Source organism: Arvicanthis niloticus, chromosome 5 (genome assembly GCF_011762505.2).
Source record: "Arvicanthis niloticus isolate mArvNil1 chromosome 5, mArvNil1.pat.X, whole genome shotgun sequence".
Lineage (NCBI taxonomy): Eukaryota > Metazoa > Chordata > Mammalia > Rodentia > Muridae > Arvicanthis > Arvicanthis niloticus.
The window spans coordinates 43477067-43500206 of NC_047662.1; the positions used below are offsets into that span (position 1 = coordinate 43477067).

General features: G+C 47.8%; 1 protein-coding gene across 8 annotated transcripts in view; it reads right to left on the minus strand.

The window, feature by feature from the left end:
- Nucleotides 1-23140, minus strand: part of Ssbp3 (single stranded DNA binding protein 3) — a 136908-nt gene that overhangs the window by 78396 nt on the left and 35372 nt on the right. The gene's annotated exons all lie outside the window — the stretch shown is intronic.

Genomic DNA, 23140 nt, shown 5'->3' on the forward strand with positions numbered 1-23140 from the left:
TGTCCTTTGCTCAACACTGGGACACAGGAGCCAGCTCTTGTGGCACAGAGTTTTAGTAAGAAGGACAGCAGTTTGCTTTGGAAGTAAAGCCATTTGAGTAGATAGACTGCTGCCAGGCACCCAACCCTCGCAGTCTTTACAGAATTCCTCTAATGTGAATATTCAGAGTTCCTACTTCTCAGTGATGCTTCTAGAGAAGACAGTGCTTCCAGGGAACTAAAGACACTTGAGCTTAAGTGTGCAAACAAGAGAAAACGGGCAGAAGGAATCTTCTAGCCTCTAGGCCACAGTGGTCCACCTTACTGCTGATGGTAGGACAACTCAGGACTCGAGCCTGATCGTGTGTCCATGACTGGCAGAGGATCTCTATACCTTCTAGAGAACATCTCCACAGTCCCAAATTTCAACTCCATGAACTCTTTTTGAAGCACATTAACAAGGTGTGAGATGTTTCTGTCTGTGCTTAGGAGACCAAGGGTGGGTGGGTGGGTGGGTGGGTGGGTGGTGCGTGCGTGCGTGCGTGTGTGTGTGTGTGTGTGTGTGTGTGTGTGTGTGATATAAGAAGAGTACTATCCCTAAGGGATATCACAGAAGCAGTGAGGGGCGGAGTTCTCTGCTCTTCCTGTTTCTCCTAGGCTGCATGAGGCAGCACCCGCTAAGGAATTCCTGGGGAATCCAGGCAGGAAGAGGAAGCAGTTGGAGGAAGAGCAGAAGAAATCAGTCTATGAAGAAGAGAGGACTGAAAGCAGAAGTCAGTGTTATGTCATGAGACAAATATGAGCTGAAGGCCAAAGAGGCAGGCCTTCAGCCCATGCTTGTCCAACCTCACCACTTCCTACGCACCTCTCTAAACTTCAGTACCACATCCACAGTATGAAGGGAACAAATGGAGCCACCGCTATGGTTCTCCTGGCGCTCACACTTTGAGTTTTCAGCCGAGATTTCTGTGCTTTTAACTTTTATACCTCTCTTGGTCCGTTTTACAGATTATGACACAGTAAGGGCATCTTCTTTCCTTTTACCTACTGAGTCTTTGGCAAAGGCACAGCAAATACTTATAAGATTCAGCAGGTACACTGACATGTACCCACCCAGACACACACCTTGGAGATCTACCTGAACTCCTGAAGCTCTTGGAGGCCCAGCTCCCCTGCTCCCATCACTACCCTCAGAGACAGGCTGGTCCCTATGCTTGAGGGGTGGGGGTAGGGAGATGTGTGTACAAGGGTGCCTACAACCTCTCAAATCTAGAGCCAAGCAGATGCCCTTGCCTCTGTGCAGATGGGCCAGTTCAGCAGCTTTTCAAAATCAACAAAGTCCAGTTTTCAAATCCTAAAAGGCTTCTCAAGCCCCTTCTAATCTGTCTGCCATTTTGTTTTATCTGCTCAGCTCAAATCAAGGAGAACTCAACATTTGGAATACTCATTGCAAATAATGCTATGCCAGGAATGTGTGTGCATGCACGCACATATACTTGTAAAACATCAAAATTGAACTAGAACCTAGTAGAACCCAGGATTTGGGAGGGGTCGTTTCTTTGACCCCTGCTCTTCAACAAGCCACTCTGACCTGGCCACCCATGAAGGAAAATGGCTTCAGGGCCCAAGGCCAAAACTGCCCCCAGCTCTGGCCACTGAGGTTTCAAGTGTTTCACTAGTATAAAGCTTTTCCTTTGGCTTCATCTTGTCTTTCTTTTCCTTTTTCACCAAGGGCAGGAGACTGAAACAAGACTTTGCTAGATAAGTGTTCTACCAGAACAACAGCCCAAACCTTTGCCTGGGTTTGAACTATATAGCCAAGGCTAGTCTAGAACTATATAGCCAAGACTAGTCTAACACTCATAAGGGATCCTCCCTCCTGCCTCAACCTTTCAAGTGCTGAAATCACAAGCATGAGATAACACACACACACACACACACACACACACACACACACACACACACACACCCCAAACTTTTCAGTGTACCATTTTGGTAAAAATTAAATTCCCATGACATCACCCATAACAGCATGTATGAACACGTGATACTCCGTAGCCAACAAGCCAACTGTACACACATGAAACTTCTACCCTCAATCCTTTAAGCCAGTTCCTGCCACTCAGCACTTCACAAGAGAAGCAGACTTTGGCCACCCCAAATGATCTGGGCCCTTCTGCCTTGCCATGGCTTCCTGTCCCTCCTACAGACAGCCAGACCTTCCTTCAGCAACCAGCATATAGGCATGGCTTGTACATGATCAACTGTATAAAATCATTGAAAGATAGTACTTTATTCCACTCTGAAAATACACACATCTAGTGTGTGTGTCAAACTGAAAGACTATCTGTTGAATAAATAAGTCTGCGGGTGAGTGAATGAATAAGTCTGCCTCCCACTCTGGCATGCCATCCCCAGCAGCACACTGAAGAACCATGGAAGACATAAGCCCTAGTAAAACAACTCCCAATGACCCAGGATAACTGCATAGTCACTTCAGGTTCCTCTGCCTTCAGAATACATATACCCAAGGGGTTGAGCTCAAGTTTCCATGCAGATACAGACAGCCGAGGGAGTGCCCTCCCTGACTGAGGCCAAACAGGGATCTAGCCACAAACATCTAGTAATTCTGAACATGACGTGAACAATGTAAAAATAGCTCCTGTAGCTCTCTGCTCCCACCCTTCTCCCTGGTGACACAAAGGGCAGAACAAAATGACACCCCTAACAAGCCTCAGCTTGTTCCCACATGGACGCCCCAGCCTCCTACATCTAAACCAGCAGCTGCTGTGTGCCAATAGGGAATTCCAAATTACAATTGCCATCATTTTCACAAGTACCTGAAATCAGATCTTGACAACAGTGTGAGAAATCCCCAAATAAGATACATAAGGTCCAAATGACACACATGTCCTCTCTGCACTCCTTTCCTGTGTGCTGTTCATTCATGTGGCACTTGTCATTCAGAGTACACATGTAGTCAGGCATGGTGGTGTATGCCTTTATTTCCAGCACTCTGTGAGTTCAAGACCAGTCTGGTCTACAAAGTGAGTTCCATGACAGCCAGGGATATACAGAGTAACCCTGTCTCAAACAAAACAAGCAAACAAGTAAATAAATAAATATAGAGCATAGATAGTCTTTCTCTCCCACAGGCTCTGGATGAACACAACATGGTTCAAACTAGACAGATAGAAGTCTCAGCTACCTAGGAGGCTGACTGAGACAAAAGGCATTGCTTGCGCCAGGGGTAGGATACCAGCCTTGGTAACACAGTGAGACCTTGTACTATTATTAAAAATAGGTAAAAAGCACATAGGAGCAGAGGAGCTGGCTCAGTGGGTAAAATGTCAGCTCCACTAACCTAAGGATCTATAGACCTCACACAAAAGCCACATATCTCATGTCCTGGTACTCCTGCTGAGAGACAGGAGCAGACCAGAGTTCCTGGAAGCTCACAGGACAGGTACCCTAGCTTCACAGCAGTGAAGAAAAGACACTGTCTCAAATAGTAAGGAAGGCAAGGACCTACACCCAAGGTTGTCCTCTAACTTCCACATGAATGACATGGCACAAGAACACATGCACACCTTATACACATCAACATTTTTTTAAAAATCTTTTAAAAGCATGCTAGCCTCTCCAGACATCAGCTAACACTCACTTGCCACCATCTGGTATGACTGTTTGTTTGTGAGAAGTAGGGGATGATGGCAGATTCTTATCCTTCAAGCTACTAATACTGTATGTATTAAATGGAAAGTATATTGAAGGTTCTCAGAAGAAAATGCTGAGGGCAGACAGGTGGCTCTAAACAGCCTGTAGAGTGAGATCTACAGATCTACTGCTTAGACCTCAGCATGTCTAGCTGTGGAGCTCCAAGAAAGTGTACTAATCTTTGGGGGGCGGGGGGGAGTCGCTCCAGTCTCATCAACTAGAAATGGGTGAAGAGACCAACGCTAACCCTTAGCCCAGAAAATGTGAGTAAAGTATCAGCCCAGTGTAATACATAACTCTACACTCAGTACAAGATTGCATTTATTCCTTCTCCTTCAATACACACACACCCCACCCCATCCCGAGAACTAAGGACAGTTACCTTAGTAACTGGTGGTGACATGCAACTTTAATCCCAGCACTTGGGAGGAAGAGGCAGGTAGATTTCTGTGGGTTCAAGGCTAGCCTTGTCTTCACACTGAGTTTCAGGGCAGCTAGGGCTACACAGAGAAACCCCGTCTTGGAAAAACAAAATAAAACAAAACAAGAAAGATACACGGCCATATTGCTTTTCAATCAGTGCTTATGTCCCTGTCATACAACTTGTCATACAACGTCTCTTCAGTCAGTATTTACAAAATTAACTGAGCAAACTAATTTCTTCTGTCTTGCCTCTGTGTATTCTAGTGATCAAAAGAGAAAACACCCAGCACTGAGGAAATCCTCTGAAGGTGCCTTGCTCCTTTGTGGTCATATTGGCAAAGGGAGTCAAGGTCTCTGTCCCATCTCACACATACCCTCAGAGGCCTGAAGCTCAAGGCCAATGAGCAGCACCAAGCCCATTGTGTAGTGGGCTCTTCACACCTGTAGAGGATAGAAAGGGCCAATGACCCCTTCAAAGCCCAAAAAGAAAATCCATCTGCTGTAAAGAGAAGCATGCGCTGGCTTTATTTTTAGCTACAAATGACGGGAATGTTACTCTCAGAAAGGTGGAGATTCTGATTCATCACCCTCCGTATCTTTCCAGAATCCCCAGTGGCTTTGCAGGGATGAGGAAGGGGGAACAAGAGGAAGATCTAACATGATTTCAGAGACAGGTAGGAAAGATACAGAAGGAGGGAATGGGAAAGCCAGTGGAGGCACATACAGTCCCCATGACTCTTCTAACTAACTGGAGGCCGAGTGCCCTCCATGGCTCACACAAGAGATGGCAGCTGTCACACTATCCAGCCCCCTGGCAGATGGGGCAGAACCATGCTATGAATCAGAAAAGCTGAGCCCCAATGCCACTGCTTTGGCCACAGTGCTCTGAAGCAGCAAGCTGAGTCTCTTGGCTTCTGTGTGGGCCAACACAGTGAGGCTAAGCTCCAAGAGCAAATGGCCACCCCTGCCACCTGACGAATCTGAATAAGGATTCTGGGTTCTTGGCTAAGTCCTTCCAATCTCTGGTCTCTGCATCAGCTCCTGCCTTGAGGTTCCTTCCCTGCCTTCCTCTGCAGATAAACAGGGCTATAGAAGTGCAAGACAAATACACACACCCTCTCCTCCCCAAGCTGCCTCAGCCACAAAAGATACCCTAACTAAGACGGGAGAACAGGTCTTCGCTGGGGCGAAAGGGAAGCATGACCCAGGCAAAAGAAAGCCAGCTCCTTATGAACTGTTCCCAGTGAGACCGGAGAGGTGGCTGAGCCCACCATGGAGAGCCACACGTACAAAGGCTGGAGCTAGGACTCTTGAGAAAACGTGGGGGACAAGGAGGGTGGCCAGGGTGCTCTAGCAGGGCTAACAAGGCAGGCTTTCATGGCACACTCTGTCTCTGTGCTCTGGGAGGTCCTTTGGGTTAAGGTTTGAAGTGATTCCACTATATAGACTAAGCCAAAGAAAAACAGGCTCCCAGGGAAGGGAAGGGAAGCAGGGCCCCGGGCCCTAGAACCCAGTGTGAAGAAGCTTAAAGGTACCTGGGAAAAGAATCCTCCCCAGCTCCTCACCGCCCTGTCCCTGATCCTCCCATGCCCACTTGTTTACCCTCTTACTTTTATTTATTTTTAAACTGGGGCCTGCTTACGGTCAGGTTAATACATTTTTAAAAAGAAAGCCTTGAGTGTGCTGTGGCCTCCTCAAGAGGAGAGGGCGATCAATGGCCCTTCACTTCTCTCTCTGCCACCAGCAGAGGCCAGAGGGAAAGGTGGAGACCAGGGCAAACATCAAAGTATCCTGTGAGTGGGCCTGAGGAGGGCTCCTGCCTGTTTCTGTGGCTCCCAAGCTACTCTCCTTCCCACAACAACTAGTAGGGAATTCCATACAGCCTAGACATGGATTGTTCAAACATGGTAGTTGCTCAGTCCCTCAACAGCCTTGAACCTGGCTGAAAAAGAACTCCCTTCCACACAGCCTGCATGGCAGTTTATCTGACAGACAGAGATATCATAAGGAAAGTGACCTGCACATCTTACATATGAGAAAACCTGACCTGTATCTCCCACCTTCCAGTACCCCTAGGCCCCCAACCACAAGCCCTTACCCCATCATGGAGTACTGAGGGCTCTCCCACCACCCCCTCAGGGGGCAACCTTTCCGACACTGACAGATGGGGAATCCTAAAATACAGTGTATGGATCATGTTTCGTGACTAGCAAATGAGCCAGCCGGGACACTCAGAGAGCCCGGCCGGCTCAGGAACAGGATTTCACACATTTTGCAGAATGGTGGACCTGTGCTTGCAGGCTCCTCGGGAGACAGATTCTGCATGAGGAGGACACAAAGCAGGCACACAGGGTCCTAACCCTCCACACTTGGAAGCTGTAGTCATCGTTTCCTGAGCAAGGGCACAGTCTTTGCTCGTGCTAGGAATCTGCCATATACTCTGAAGCCACCCATGCTGCTTGGTTTCCAGTCCTGGCTCTAGCCAGGCATATTACCTTTCTGAACCTTCATTTGCTGGTCTATAGATGTCATGGTGGATTTCTTCTTTCTTGTTGGGGAGTAGGGGGGTAAGGATGGGGGTTCATGGCAGAACCTCTCCCTCATTGGGTCACAGTGAAGGTGAATGGCAGAGTTCAGGAGTACACAGCAGACACAGTAACCGTCATCTTTACAACAGCACAACTGTGGGTTCCTCTCTTTCTAGTCCCCCTGAAAGACTCCAGGAGGCCATGCAAGCAATCTAGGAGGTTCAGCAGTTGGAGAATTGATCTGCTTCTGGGAGGCTCCCTAGGGAAGGGCTTGGGAGAGTCTCCAAACCAAATCCCTGGTGTTCTGTTATTTGTACACGTTACTGGGCAGTGCTTGGAGGGGACAAAGGAAGGATACATAAAGGGTAGAAGCAGAAGCCTACCCTTACTGGTTTGACACACATACCTTGAAGCCTCCCACATACAGCCCTGACTCTAGAGCTCCAAGCAAGGATTACACATCACCTCCTCATTCCAAAGGAAAGATACTGGTCACATCCATCACCAAGATCTTCTGGCTTTAAGAGAGAGTGAGATGTCTGGGCAGGTCTCACAGAAAGTTCTGGACATCCAGATCAGCAAAGTGGGATACCCCACCAGAGAGTCCAAGGTTAGAAAGGAAGGAAAAATGGAGTCAGGAAACTGGGCCCTGGCAACTGGGGAAGTCCAGAAGAAAGAGGCCCAGTAGCTGAGAAGTCCATCTGATTAGACCCTATGGAAGCATGTAGTATGAACAACACAGCTATCTTTGGTTGTTAAGGCCTGAAATGCAGTGGTTACTTTATCACCTATCTTCCTTTACAAAGAGCATACACCCACATGTACTATGGGAATGGGCAGCAAACGCTAAGACTGAGAATGGACTGCATCTGTCACTCTTGAGGTAATAATACTTCTGTCCAAAATGTGACAGACAGCACTCCCAGAAAGACAGAGGGCCAAGTATGCTCAAGAAACTTCCTGGAACCTTCCAGAGTTGCTTTATTACAAGCATAAATATATGTTCTGACCAGTGACACCTACTGGGGTGGACTCCTCTGCACATATGCGGGCAGGGATGGCCTTGTAAAGGAGGGAAAGCACGAAGACAATACTGATTAATTTTCTGTTTTGTGGGATTGTAAGAGCAGTGACATGATGAATAATGGAGATAGGGAACAAAGTTCCTCACTGCCCAAGACCCTGCCACCTACAGACAGTGATCTCAAATTTACAGGCACAAGGTGCGAAACTTTATTTGGCATGTGTGGTTTTCAGCTGTAGTGTCTTGAGGACACGTATAATCCAGATTTCCTATTTACACTACGTTGGTTTCACCAACTCAAAAGCTGCAAATGCCTCTACTCCACTCCTGTTATCTGAGCAGGCTCTTTGGGGAAACACAGCCTGCAAGGTTCTAAGAAGCTTCATCTGGGTTCTACGAAATGGGAAACTTACGCGAGGAAAGAAAGCTGCTGGCCCCAGCCACTATACACTAACACACACCTGGCTCTTCGTGGTTTTCCACAGCAAAACACATCTGTACTGACACTGCACAGTATTTGCCCTTCCAATAAAAGTTACCAGGTACCAAGGCTGCCTGGAAGAGACCACACATACTTGCCAAACCGTCAGTCCTGATGGGAAAAGCCAGGCAACCCTCTACATTCCCCAAATAACCCTTCTTTAAGAAGAAAAAGGAGCCAAGAAGCCTCAAAATTAACAGGGACAGAGGGCAAACCTGCCTAGTTTCTAAGGCCATCTCCCAATATATGCACAAACATTCCCTTTATGCTTTCTTTAAAAATCTCTAGAAATAACTTCTCACCAGAAAAATTAGGTGATGGCTCATTCCTATAGCTGGCTGAGACCAGACTTTGACTATGGCAAGTACAAACTTTAAGATCCCTTAATGGCAGGAATTAAACACTCCTCTGAGGCTATAGACCTCTGGGAAGGTTGTCTCGTGTTCTCACCCCTTTCCACACCCCAAAAAAACAAACAACATATCCAAGGCCTCCCCACATCCAGGTCCCCATGAACGTGAACCTGTCTATAGATAGGTCCTTTGCAGGCATAATCAAGCTAGCATGAGGTCATATTGGATGTGAACGGGCCCTATTCCAATGAGAAAATGTGGGCACACAGACACAGGGAGAATGCCAAGTCATGAGAGTCAGAGACTGGAGTGGCATTCGTCAAAGAATGCCAAAGACTGCCAACAACACCAGAAGAGAAAGTCGTGGAACAGACTCCCTAGACCCTTCGGAAGTGCATGGCCCTACTGGTCCTTGATCCTGGACTTCCAGTCTTCACTCATTTATGGTCCTTTGTTAGTGCAATTTTGGAAATATGTAGACCTCCATCTCACAACTCTCTCTCACCTAACCATCAACTGCCCTCTTCCTCTGCACTACTCCCACTTCAAAAATATATGACACAAAATGATGGAGCTACCACTGTGCAACCAACCCTGATGGTTCACCAAGATGACCAGGGACAGGCCAGAAAGAGTCCAAGTGCCACCCAGAGCACAACAAGAAAATCAACTTCACCAGGTGGCACTGTGCTCTGGCCCCTAGCCTGTCAGCTGAAAACAGCCAATCGGAATCTAAAAGAACTCTAGTGTCAAAACTCAGAGATGTGGAAAGGGTGGGTAGATAAGGGGTAATTGGAAAAGTCAACAAAACACAAGGAGAAGGTTCAAAAAGGAACCTGAAAGTCAAGGAGACAGACAAGAGGTGAAAAAGATACACCCATAACCCTGCCCACAGCCAGCCCTCTGTGACTCCCATGCCCCACTCCCATGAAGTTCCTGGAACCTCACTACCACAGCCTGCCACACGGGAGGCACCTGGTGCTCGCTACCCAACACAGCTGTTGTACTTTGAGCTTCCACAGGGAGAAAGCCAGCCTGCTTCTGTCCAGGGGCCAGGTTTACTTATTTAGGACTTCCAATAAATACTGAAACTTGATAGGGCCAAATCAACATGGGCAGGCCAAGTAGCTGGCTGGGCAGATGGATGGCTGGATTCCACACTCTGTCCTACCTGTGCTGTGGACCCATTCTCAATCCCTGCCACAGTCAAAGTTCAAAACATAACACCAGCATATCATAATGACCTCAACAGTCACATCAGACTTGTACACTCGTATCTTAGCCCTCCACAGCTAAATATGCAAAAGCAGACTTACTAGACACCCACACCATCTTGGGAACAAAAGGGCAAGGCATGGTGGCTCACGCCAATAATCCCAAGAGGAAAACTACCACAAGTTTGAGGCTAACCTGGGCTAAATAATGAATTCTACACCAACAGTGACCCTTTTTCAAATAACAAAAATAAAGAGAATCTGAGGTCCTAAAACAAACAACCTTGGCCCCAGAGGGGATTGGGGGGAACAGAAAGCCAAGAATCCCAGTCCATCCTCTCAATACCCTATGAATCCCAATTAAACGAGGAGCCCAGCAAATAGCTGCCTCAGGCTCCAGCCTCAGAAAAGCATGCTGGCTTTTCCAGGCAAGAACTGGTAAAGGTCTCAGTTAAACATATTCCAAAGCTCTGAGGGTAGGGAGACCACACCATGCATAACCGACAGGAAACTGGTGTGGAACAGCCAGAGAAATACACCAAAATCATTATTTTTGCAATTACTTTTTTCAAAGCTGGCCCTGACCTCAGTTGAGATTCATAACAACTTCAATCTTTTCACCCTTCCCATCCCCCCTCGCTCAAGCTCAAGCACCCAGCTGGTGCCCTGCAATAAGTCACACTAAGTGCTGGCGCCTCAGCTGCTGGCTATCATTCCAACTGTCTGCCCCAAGTTAAACTGCAACCCCAGATATTTAACCAAAATCACCTTTACCGCCCCTACCTCACAGGCTATTCCTCGCCTGCAACTGCCAACCTGGGACTGTGTAGACTCTAAACAGGACAATGGATTCCATTTGGAAAGGCCTACAACACAGGGCTGTTTAACATGTCAATTCTGCCTTAAAGAGATGGCCTGAGTATGGGCTGCATGCCCTTTCTGAGCCCTCTGCTGCCTCTCATAAAGATGGACATCTCCCCACCGCTGCTGTGGGGACAAAGAAAAGGACACAGAATGCTTCTAAGTGATCCTACACCAAGGCTGTTATACACAGAACTGAAGCGGCCTTCCTCACCAACGCTGGGACAAATGGAAACACAAGCTAGAAACCTGTGCCAGGCACAAGGCAGCCTGACAAAGCAGAAGTCCTGCTTTGCTCAAGTGATTAACAGACCCAAGAAAGGCTGTGGTACGATTTACGAGGGCCATGGCCAAGAAAGATTTATCCGTGTATGGCCTTCAGACAGCTTGTCAGGCTCTAGAGCAGCCCCAGTTTGGCTAAGGATCTCAGCAGCAAGTCATTTTCTAATTGATTCATTAGCACTCCAATCAGCAACTCCTTCCACACAAAGGGTCTTGTTCAAGTCTGGATGCCCAAGCCCAGGATGGCGAGCAGCACGGCACACAGGGACAAGAACTCCTCCAGTAGCAGCATGGGATAGTTGAGAGAACCACCACCACACCCCCAGAGAATGGAAACAGAAACTGAGCCTCCATGGTTTCTCAGGTGCTGCAGATTTATCTGTTATTAGGTATTTGTTTTACCTTCAGTGTGTGGAGGTGGGGGTATGCCATGATCACAGTCACAAAGGTCAGAAACATAGGATGCCCTGAAGCTGGAGTTACAGGCTGCTGTGACCTACCTGATATGAGTGCTGAGTACCAACCTCAGGTCCTCTGCAAGAGCAGTGTCTTAACTACTAAGCTATCTCTCCATATTCCCATGTTTTATCATGGGAATGTTCTGAATAGAGCCCCATGGGAAAAGCTGAAAAAGAGAAAAATACTCAAGAATCTTGTCTGCAGAAATCGAGCCTTGGTACTGGACTGATAGGTGACTTTTTCCTTCGACTTCCAGTGCTGAGGTTGGAACTCACCCTCATGCACAGCAGACAGTACTGCACCACTGGGCCACCCTTCCACGGTAGCCTTGCTACTATAATGAGTGTGTAGAGAACAAGCAATTCCTTCAGTCCTCTTGAGAGGAGGAAAGCAACAGCAGCCCACATTAGTATAATAGAGTAAGACTGCACACAAAACACCAGACTGAATGACAAAGGGCCCACTGGCCTCTGAGAAAACATCTGCAGTTATACTCAGAAAGGTTATAAATCACTCGGTCACACCTATGAACAGCTGAAGCTCAGTAATGGACTTCAAGAGCAACACTGTGATAATGTAAGCAGAGATTAACTTGAAAAACAATTTTGCTGAGCATCGGTCACATGCGCTTGCAATCCAATAATCTCAGTGCCTGAGCACAACAGTGAGCCTGTAAATTTAAGTCCAGCCTGGGCTACTCATCAAGGCCATGTGGCAAACCAATCTCTCCTCACTTCACATTCCTCTTAAAATGTGGGATGTTTACAAGAAGATGGGTCTAGGACAGTGCAAGCTAACAGAAAGGAACTGTGGGCATTCTCGAAGGAAGGCTTGGAAACCTGACTGGGTCCTCTGAGAGCCCTTTTCCGACCAGTGTGCTGTGTGCACAACCAACTGTGGCAAAGTCCTTGTGAATGTTCACATGGGTGTAACAGTGCTTTGGAAGGTTCCTGACCCAACCTGCCTGGCTCAGCACATTCCTCTACTTACTAGCCATGGGACAAGGTCATCTCACAGATGGGACTGATGAGCCAGGGGGGCAATGTAGTACCCTACTAAGCAACAGGCTCTCACAGTACAAAAGGACAAACTTTTGCATGAGGCACTTCAGTCTGCACAGCCCTGGGCTAGACAGAACTCCGGGAGCAAACACCACCATTGCAGAACTAGCACATAATGCCTTAGGATGTTCGGGATAGGATACAGTTCCACTTCTTCTACAGAGAATCTATCTGGCTTGCTAAATCTCCAGGAAAGCCAAAGGGTCCAGCCTTCCTGACCTATAGAGGAGATGGTTTCTTCAAATGACACTGGAACAGAGCCATGCTTCTCCACAAACTATCTGTACAGAACCTTTGTCACACTTGTCTCTCTGGGTCACCCACCTCACTTCCTGTTAGACATGGTCTCCCTGGGTCACCCACCTCACTTCCTGTCAGACACTATCTCCCCTGGGTCACCTCACTTCCTGTCAATCAGACACTATCTCTCTGGATAACCTCACTTCCTGTCAGGTTTCATCTCTTCTCAAAACCTTTTCTCCCTCAGCCTCTCCATTCTATCTCAAGTCCCATGATGAAGACAGTATGGTAGCTGGTCTCTTCTGGGTCCAGTTCTCGCCCAGTTTCCTGACCACATGGCACCTCCCATAACAGCACTGTCCTTAGTGCTGTGACCAACACAAATTTAAGAACTACCATCTTAGCAGCTCCAAAATAACCAACACAGGTAAGTCTTCTGCCATTTCCCCTTCTCCAGACCAGCGACGATTAACAATGGAAACACTCTAGACCCACACAGCTTGAATGAGATGCCCCCACCACAGAGCACAACACCCCCCTGACTCCACAAAACATGAGAGACACTGGGCCCTCGAGTCTGAAGGCCCCATGAATGGCCTTCCCAAGGCCAAGACTCCTGGCTCCCCTGGCACAGTCCTAGAGCAATTTGTAATGGTCACAGCATTAAGGACAGTGCTGTCATGGGAGGTGTCATATGGTCAGGAAACTGGGTGAGAACCAGACCCAGAAGAGATGGAGAAGGATGGGAGGCTCTCTCCTTCTCCTGCCCTTGTTCCCAAGGTTCCTCGTGCATGAACTGGGAGGCTCAGGGCAGTACTGCCTCTCCTCTCTGCTGTGCTGGCAACATGCTATAGATGTCTATGAGAGAATGCTAGAAACTAGTCACTCTGTCTGGCACTGCTGGACCAGGTACCTGCCATGCATGAGGAACCTCATAGGCCCAAGTGAACCAAGTATCTGGACAAAATCCATCTGGAGGTGAACAGAAGATGAGGCCAGAACACAAACATGACAAAGAACTTTCAAGTTTCCTTAAAGAGTTAGTCCCTCTCGGGGCAATCACAAAACACACACACACACACACACAGAGGATTCAGGATCTGGGGGGGTATTTCAGTCAGTAATTGTAAGCACCCAAATTTGAGCCCCAGAACTCCTTTGAAAATGTTGGCCTGCTGGTGTTCACATGTGACCCCAATGCTAGAGAGACAGCGAGCCAACAAGAGTCCCTGAGGACTGCTGGCCAGCCAGCTTACCCTAACTGATGACCACCTAAGTGATGAATTGGTGAGCTAAATGGGCCAATGAGAGACCCTGACTCAAGTAGGGAATTAACAGTTCTGAAGAAAACACTCAAGGCTGTCCCCTGGTCTCCATACATGTACACACGTGTATATATACCAGCACAGACATAAACACAGGTTAAAAACAAATCCGTTTACTGGACATGCTGTTTCAAGGGAGTAACGGATAAGGAGAGTGAGTCAGACACACCCACTGTCCATGCCATCTCTCTTTGTATAGAGGACTGTCCCACACAAAGCCCCTCCCCAGAGCTCCTTCTCTTCCACCAAGCCTGGCCAACCCCCATGAACACTGCTCACGCCACCCAAACTGTTGTTTTGGAATGTGCCAGCAATTCTGGCGGCAGGAACAGCAAGCTTTAGCTCAGCAAAGAAACCAGCTGGAGAGGCAGCCTCATGAAATGATGAAATGCCAAACCAACCCCTACATCTTCTCCAGTCTCTCGGGTCACCTACCAGATTAGAAGGCCTGTTGCTACGGCAACCATATCTTGCAAGTGTCGGCTGAACTTCCCCATAATTTTTAACCCGTTGAGTAGCTAGAAGAGGGGTGGTGTACAGCCCAACCCAAATCCCAAGTATTGGTCTGCTTTGGCTATACTCCTACAATTAAAGCAAGAGAATGAGAAAATGGCAGGCAGCCAGGCAAGGACCAGAGTCCATAGTTGGGCAAACAAACAGCGAGAGTGAACAGGCTGCTTACACACCCACCTTTTTCTACCACCAGCTATCCACCAAAAAAGGCTGACTGACAGCAGCCTGCAAACTTTCCACACACCTGGCAACACCAAAGAGCACTAAGAGCTACCAAGATGGAACCAAACAAAAGCAAAATGGAAAGCTGTCTGCCCCTCCCAGCAGGCGCCTCACCCTTGTGCTGTGGAACAGTGCCGGGCCCTTCTGTGGTAAGCAGAAGGTGGCTGAGTGTTAGGCGCAGGGGACAGATGGCCTGCAAGCTCTGGCACTTTCCAGTTGTCTGATAGGCGCTGGCTGCCAAACAGGCCCCCAGTCTCCTTGCAGACACTCCCACTCCAAAGACAGAGCCTGGGTATAGTGATGCCCATTCCAACGTGAGGCAGTGTTGTGGTACTGCCATAGCCATATGCCTCTCCTCCTGCATTCCACCCACATCTGCAAGTTCTCCTCAGCATCCTCCCCAACAGCCCAGCCACTCAGCCACGCCCTCCTCCACAGCAGGGCAGCCTCCCTCTACCCACATCCACAATTTGTTCATAGGTCTCCAAAGAACCAACTGTACAAGGACTTTCCTCAGCCCCTCCTATTTGAAGGGAGGAAGCTCATAAATGGACAAAAGGGAAAAAAAGATCCCACCACAGCCTCATTCTCTATTCGCTCTAAGGATGGAGTCAGGCCTGTGGTTGAGCCAGTGGACCAAACAGTCCTTAGGAAGGAAGGTACGACAAGGAGAAATAACTGAGTAAGAGATCCCAGTAAGAGAGGGATCAGAAAAGAGGATAAGAAACAAAACACAGAGCCGGGCGGTGGTGGCGCACGCCTTTAATCCCAGCACTTGGGAGGCAGAGGCAGGCGGATTTCTGAGTTCGAGGCCAGCCTGGTCTACAGAGTGAGTTCCAGGACAACCAGGACTAAACAGAGAAACCCTGTCTCAAAAAACCAAAAAACCAAAAAACCAAAAAAAAAAAAAAAAAAAGAAAAAGAAACAAAACACAGTGGGATCAAGGAAAGTGGCTGGCAACCTAGAACTACAACTGAAATCTGCCCAGGTCTTCTCAGTGTGCCTGGCACACTCTGCTGACCAGGCAAGACTACCATGCCAGTGCAGATCTACATCATATTCAGAAAGCAACAGACTCGTCTTAACTGTGGGGATGGGCTCTGCTTCAGCAAGGTCACTTCTCTCGAGAACAGGTTCATGACCAGGATGCTTAGCAACTCTACCTCATCAAGCCAGCCTCTGGGTTCCATACCAAGCAAAATCCAACCCAGTGACTTAAGATGCTAATGTCCTTGCTGGTAAAGAGGCAGGCATAGCACCTGGACAAGGGATGACATATTAGAAGGTCCACTATCACCCAGCCCTTCCCTGCAGATCACTCCATCCAGTTCAGAGGGAACTAAAAGTGAGGTGACGTGGTGAGGGGAAGGGTGAAGGAAGGGTATGTCGATCCCTCCCAGGGAGCTCCTGTGCACGGTGACCTGAGCAAGTTGACTGAGGCAGCTTTTGAGAAAAGATTCCCCTTGAGGCCAAACAGAGAGTATGCCATCTAGGAATAGGGGTGGTCCTTAGGGAGGAACTCTAAGAATGTCTTTGAGACTTTAAAAAAAAAAAAAAAGAAAAAGGTTTTTTTTTTCCCCTATTTTAATCCACCAGATGGGTGGGTTACCAGCAAGCTTATCCATTGTTAGGTCTTATTATCCAAATCCTTTGGCTCATTGAACAAATCCTCGCTGAGCACTTACTATATGCCAGATACTGTAAACACAAGAATGAAGACTAATCACCTGTCTACCCTTAGGGAGCTTCTTACTGGGCAGAGACTGACAGCTGGCTCCAACATCTGCCTTGCTGGCAGGCCCTTAGCCTCTGGATACGGTGGCCTTGAGCTCAAGGGTGCCCACCTGGCCCAGGCAAAGTAATGGTAGTTTCAGAGCTTCTATGCATAACCACTTCTCAGAGACTATGGTCTCTCTCTAAAGCAGAGACCATAGTCTGGCACAAGAAGGCCGACTACTAACTCTGAGACAGGAAAGGAAAGACAGGTCTGCCCCCATACCCTAGGCCTCAGTTTCTCCTGCTGCTGACTGGAGAAGACTGTCCAGTCTAACCTCTCAAGACACCCTTGTGACCCGACCCCTAGCAGTCTGGAGTCACCCTCGCTGGATGGCTGCTGCCAGGAGGGCTGCAGGCAGAGCAGAGCAGGCAGCCTACAGCTGTGTCCCTACTGACACAGTGAGCCTCTCTTCTCTCAGTGCTGCAGGGAAATGCTGCCCACAGCTCTGAATAATAATACAAGTAACATTTAGGTAAGGTTGGGGATTAAGTTAAACCTCACTTAAGAGGCAGGGATGTTGGCATTTGGGAGCAGGAAACAGGCCTGGGAACACAGTTAATACCTACCACAGAGCAAAGCGGATCACTGCCAGCTCCTGATGAAGCATCTTCTGCTCCACTGTACCTCTCCCTCTTGCCAACTGCAGACACTTCAAGGCCTCCAGGGCAGAGAGTAAGCACTAGAGGTCAGTTTTGGAAACTGTATTTCCAGAAGAACACAGACAAAGCAAAAGCCAGCAAGATCTCATCCGAAGCAGAACTGAGGCTTTCTGGGATGGTAACCCATTGGTGAGCATGGAAAAAAGGAAAAGGCCTTTCGTGACAAAAAACAGAAACCTGTGTGATTCGGGATGATATTCACCACCCAGAAAGCAGCCACAGGGAGAGCTCTGTCCACTTGATGAAATACCTCAGGCAGGCTTCTGTCCACACTTCCAAGTGACAAATCCCCGGCCTCTTGGGACAAAGCAGGGGCTGTAGTGAGAATCAGAGCCAGAGACAAACTCTGACTCAGAAGGGACTTTAAAGGTGACCTATCAATATGCAGATGAGGGAATAAAAGAGAACATCCAAGCCCTTCGTGTTTTAAAATAGCCTTTTTTTTTTCTTTAAAAAAAAAAAAAAAAAAAAAAAGTCCAGGATTCCTAGGAAGGGCATGGAAAGGATTTTGCCTGCCTCTCACTGACCTCAGAGGGCTTTTTTATAAACACCAGGCCTCTGGCATCCTTGGTCAAGTCCCACCCCTTCTTTCAGGCTGCAGAGGTCACTCTTTTGTGGCAAAAGCTGCAGGTGGTGACTGAGATGCTGGGTTAGTAAGAAAGGCTCCATTGTGCAAAAACTCCAATGTTTAGGGTACTTCTGTCCTGCAGAGTTTCAGAGCAAACTGCAAGGAAAATGCAGCAGGTTGTTACTGCAGCTTTTAAAGATCTTACTGCCATACTGGTGTTTCCTGAAGTGTCACCCAGCCTAACCAAGCTAAGAAGACAGTGCCCTATGATTAGATAACTCTTACCATGCAGCCCAGGGGAACACTCAAATCAGACCAATCACAAAGGAGCCTCCCACTGCTACTGAGTGTCAGTGTAACTCAAGGCCATGGAACTGCCATCTCTTCAGGTTTGCTGAATTCTCTCAAGCAAAGCGTGACCAGCATATCACACATGCTCAAAGAACAGTTGAACAAAGAACGGGGCAAGGCAGTATGGCAAACACCAATAATCACAGCACTTGGAAGTTCCAGGGTCAAGAGTTCAAGGCCAGACTGGACCATCAGAAAACCCCATGGGATGTGTGTCTGTATATGTGTACACATGCCCATGCACACAAATGCAGAAGCCGGTACTTTGATACTCTCTTGCTCTCCATCTTTCGCCTTGAGACAGTATCTCACACTTAACCTGGAGCACACCGGCTAGTTTGTCAGAACTCCTGGAATCCACCTGTCTCTGCCTCCTGATACTAGGGTTAGAGGCATATGCAATCATACCTAGCTTTTTATGAGGGTGCTGGAGACTGAAAGTTGGGTCCTCCAAGCACTTTCAACCAGAGTCACCTCCCTAGACTCAGTCTCAATTTTAGACTCAATTTTGTAACTTCTTTTCCCCAAAATAATTTATCTATCATTCTGTATTCAACTCAAAAATACTGCACTAAATTTCCCTTGTAATGTTCAAACCCACGGTAAAATACAAGCCATGTAGAAGCTCAGTGAGGAAAGTGAAAGCATGTGAATACAGAAATTTCACCTTCAGTCCACACAACTAGGGGAGTTTATATTCTGTCCACCACTTTATCCCCAGAGAGAGAGAGAGACAGAGAGAGACAGAGAGACAGAGAGATATCACTCTGCTCAACAAGTATCTTGAAATGAATCCAGTCAACAAATTCACTCTATGACCCTGGCCAAGTCACTTGTCCCTTGAGACCATCTTTTCTCAGCTATGAACATCACTACCATGCATGGGACTCAGGGTAATCATCCAAAGCCAGCTGGGAATGGCTCTCATCTCCGCAAGCATGCCCAAGCCTAGATGTTTCCATAAGGAAGAAGCTAGGAGGCAGTGTAAGGCCATGTAAAGAGCCATATCATATGGTCTTGGGGAAGTCACTGAACATACCTACCATCTTTCAGCCTCAACTTCCTCATCTGCAAAATGGGGGCCATGCCTCAGCTACCTTGGCAGAATGAATGTAAACCCTACCATAAGCACTGGTGGGGTGAAGTGCTAACTGTGAATCTCTGAAAATCCTCACAAGGGGAATCTGCTTTCCTGCCAGCTCTCAGTGACATGTGCCAATTAGGGACAAAGGACAATCAAGACCACTTCACAAAATAACATTATGTAAAAATCCATACTCCAAACACTATTTTGATGTAAAGGTGTAGATTTTGATAGTACAATTCACAAGGGTTTTACCCTTCTCAGGAAACTTAACAGAGAGGGGATTTGAAAAAAAAATAGGGGAAAGGTCTAGACAATTGAACCATACAGGTAATAGTGAAGCTGAGGTGGGATGTCAGTCACTAAGGTGTGGGTGGGGCAGAGAAACCGTGTGCTCCTCCACACCCACCCCCTCCCTCGAAGAAGGATTTAGGATGAGCCTTTGGGTTGGGACTAAGTGGCTTAGAGAGGAGGTGCAGAGCCTGTTCTCAAGGAATGAGGCTGCTCTCCTCCCTCTCGGAGGCCCAAGAGACTATAATCAGTGGTGTGTGGCAACAGAGTACCTGTGAGCAGCAGTGACCAAAATCCAGACAAGTGCTCTTTCAAACACTATAGATATTTTGAGCTCCAGTTCCACAATGCTAGCAGCACGCAACAACTACATTACCGTCTCCCCCAACTCTGCCTGACTGGTAAGACCCCTTCACCTTACTACCTCACACACTCCAATCTCAATAAACAGAGGAAACCAGAACGTTCTCCCAGACTGAGAGCTCAGCACCCCTTCAGAACTGAAGGGGGAAAGAGGTTGAAGACCTAGCAGAGATTTCCTACCTGACTAAAGGAAAATTCAGAACATACACCTTCTCCTGGTAGCCGAATCTTGGCTGCCTTCAGCCCTATCGCCACCTCCACCTCCACAGTAAGGATAAGCACAGGAACCATAAATAAACACTCCCTCACCACATCCAGAGAGAGGCCCTTCCTCCCCCTGCCCACCCCACACACAGAGCCCATGGGCAACAGCTGCTGCCAGCACTGACAGTCCCAGCACCAACTAGGGTACCAGGCAGCACACTACGACAGGGTGCATCTGTGCTCCTCAGTCAGTCAGGAGGCTGAGGTAGGAAGACTGTAGGTTCAAGGCCAGCCTGTGCTACATAGAGAAACTGTTCTCAAAAGAACATGGCCTCATTTGTAGCACTACTCTGACCCTGCGGCACAGAGCAAGTGGCCCTGGGTCATTTCCTCCACAACTATATTCTCTCCATCTGGGAAATGGTCTAGCAGAGTAGGGACTGCCTAGGCTTTTCCTGTGAACTGCTAAGACAATGAACGGAGGGGAAGCCTGAGCTCACACTAGCCTCCTGGAAAGGCTACTCCAAAAGGCAGAAGCCTGCACCCCACCTCAGTTCATCAGATGTCCTTTACACAGTGGAGAATTGCAGTCCAGAACGGCAAGCTGTAAGGAAGGCCGAGGGAGATTCCTCACCCTGTGAGTGCCACAGCTTAAAAACCTCAGGAAACAGAAGGCCCCATACCTGACTTTCTCTTCATAACCAGGTAGCTGGTTTTATTTGCTGAAGTTTTAGTTTATCTTCTTAAGCTATCCAAACATTTGTCTGAGCAGCTGAGCCACTTGCAGGCCACCCTAGGGGCTAGTCTTGCTTCAAAGGTATATCCCCCTCAGTTCTCCCCCATAAGGGCCTCCCCACTGTGTTTATAAAGCTGTGTCTTCCCTCAGGGCCACAACAACAACAACAAAACGGAAGGGGGCAGGGGAGAAAATGAGCAGTCTGAAAACCAATGGTTGGCCTGCCCAGACCTAGACAGAGAGAGCTGTAATCCTCCCCACCTTCACAGTCTGGGCACTGAGTCTGGAGATCTGAGGAAGGAGGCCCACTCCAACACAGCACCTCTGCCAGGGCAGGAACTATCTGTGAGTCACACTTCAGTCTGTAGGAACTACACGTACATCTTCTACTGCAAAGTGCCTTACTTACCAATCTGAGAAATAGGAACAAGCTTTCCTCCTCCTGCCAGCAGCTCAGGAGGAGAAACCACACAGCCTGCAGCCTGTGAGTAACCAACATGTCTCCACCTGGCAGAAAGTAGCCCAGTTTAAAGAAATGAGAAGAGCATAACCACTGAACCATCTGATGCCACAATGGGCAAAGTTACAGAGAAGAAGGAGTGCTGGAGAGCCGCTCAGCAGTTCAGAGCACCACTGCTCTTCCAGAGGATCCAGGTTCAGATCCCAGCACCCACAGAGCAGCTCAAAACTGTCTATGACTTTAGTTCCAGAGGCCCCAACACCCTCACAGACATACAGGCAGGCAAAATACCAATGTACATGAAATGAAAATAAATTTAAGAAAAAGAAAAACAAAACAAAAAACAAAAAGGGTAGCCACATTTGTCTTTCTTTTATCCTGTAGCTCCCCCCTGCTCCTCCACTGCCTGCCTTTTAGGGCCCTCAACCAAAAATCATCATACAAATCAAAAGGAGTGGGGGCATCATATGAGAGGACACAAGAATGCAACACTGTTATCCCTGAAACCATCCTCTGGGCTAGTTATTTAACATACTACAAATAGAAGACAACATCCCTAAAGTTACCACAGCCTACCTCCCTTCTCCCACTTAAACGTGCACTGCAGGAAGATCCACTCCCACTGCAGGGAGTGTCTTACCCAGACTCCGAATGGCATTTCCCAAATGTGACAGCACTCCAGGAGCTGGGTGACTTGCACTGGAGTAGCACACCTGCTCCCTGGGGAGTGCTGGACAAGACACCTTCCAGCTGCCAGAAGAAATGTATGGGTGTGATTCAGACTCAGGGCAAGGTGGGGCCTCAGGAGAGTTCATGTTTCAGGTGTTGCCCTATTTCAAATAGGAATTCTGCCACACCAGCTAACCATATTTCCCACAGCAGTGTGAAAAACCAAAATGTCTCTGCAGTAGTCAACAAGGAAGGGTACTCTAGAGCTAGAGACTGCAAACTGAGGCACACAGGTTAAATGCAGCAGTTGTAAGTAAGCTTGACCTCAGACAGACACATGCATTTGTGTCTGCATCATCTGTGGCTAATTCTGTTTCAGTGGGAGGGCTGAACTGCAAGACTGCACTGCCCACGATAACAATCTACTAGCTGGCCTTTCCCAGGAAGGACTGATGACCACACTCTACAGTAGAGCACACTATCACAAAGGCCATACATAAACTGGGGGATTTCAAAGAATAAGGACTGCTAGCGTTCAGCACCTCCACTTCACAGATGGAAAAACTGAGGCCCAAAGCAGAAGGGGTATCCTGCTGAAGGGTAAGGTCTCAACTACCTTCAAATCTCATATGCTATTAAATAAAATAAGGGGTGGTGTTCTCAAAACAAAAAACTCAGCAAGAAGACATAGAAACTGACAATAAATCCCACAGGCATAATGCTTAGCCAAGGGTCACATCAAAAATGTGGAAAATGGGGAAAGAAGATGGAAGATATGATGGTCTACCCAAATTGATAGTAAATATTACAGTAAATAATATAGTAAATATTAATGAAGACTAACTGCCTTTTACCAATACCTCTTCTGCACACAGAAAAAATTCCTGCACCTTACAAGTCCCTCCCTGCCCAGGCATGTCACTTCCTTCTGGGCACTGACGGTGAACCTGGCAATACAGGACTAAGTAGCTTCGTTTTACCAGTGCTTTACCAGTTGCCGGCAACTTTCCAAGTCTCACACAACCCTGCCCCTGAGGAGCCCACACTGGTGGGGTTTGTGCTAAATTTAAAGCCTCCAGTAATTAAGACCTCTCCTAAAAGGAGCACCCAACACGTCCCTGGAAACAGTGGTAGAAAATCAGTCTGAGAAGGATGCAGATGGGAAGAGGCAAAAGGACTGGATGTTTGCTACACTCCAGCAATAAATGACACCAAAGAGCTTCATGCACACTTACCAAGAAGACAACGGGCAGCGTGAACAGTGTATGAAGATGAGGCAACATTGCAAAGGTAAAA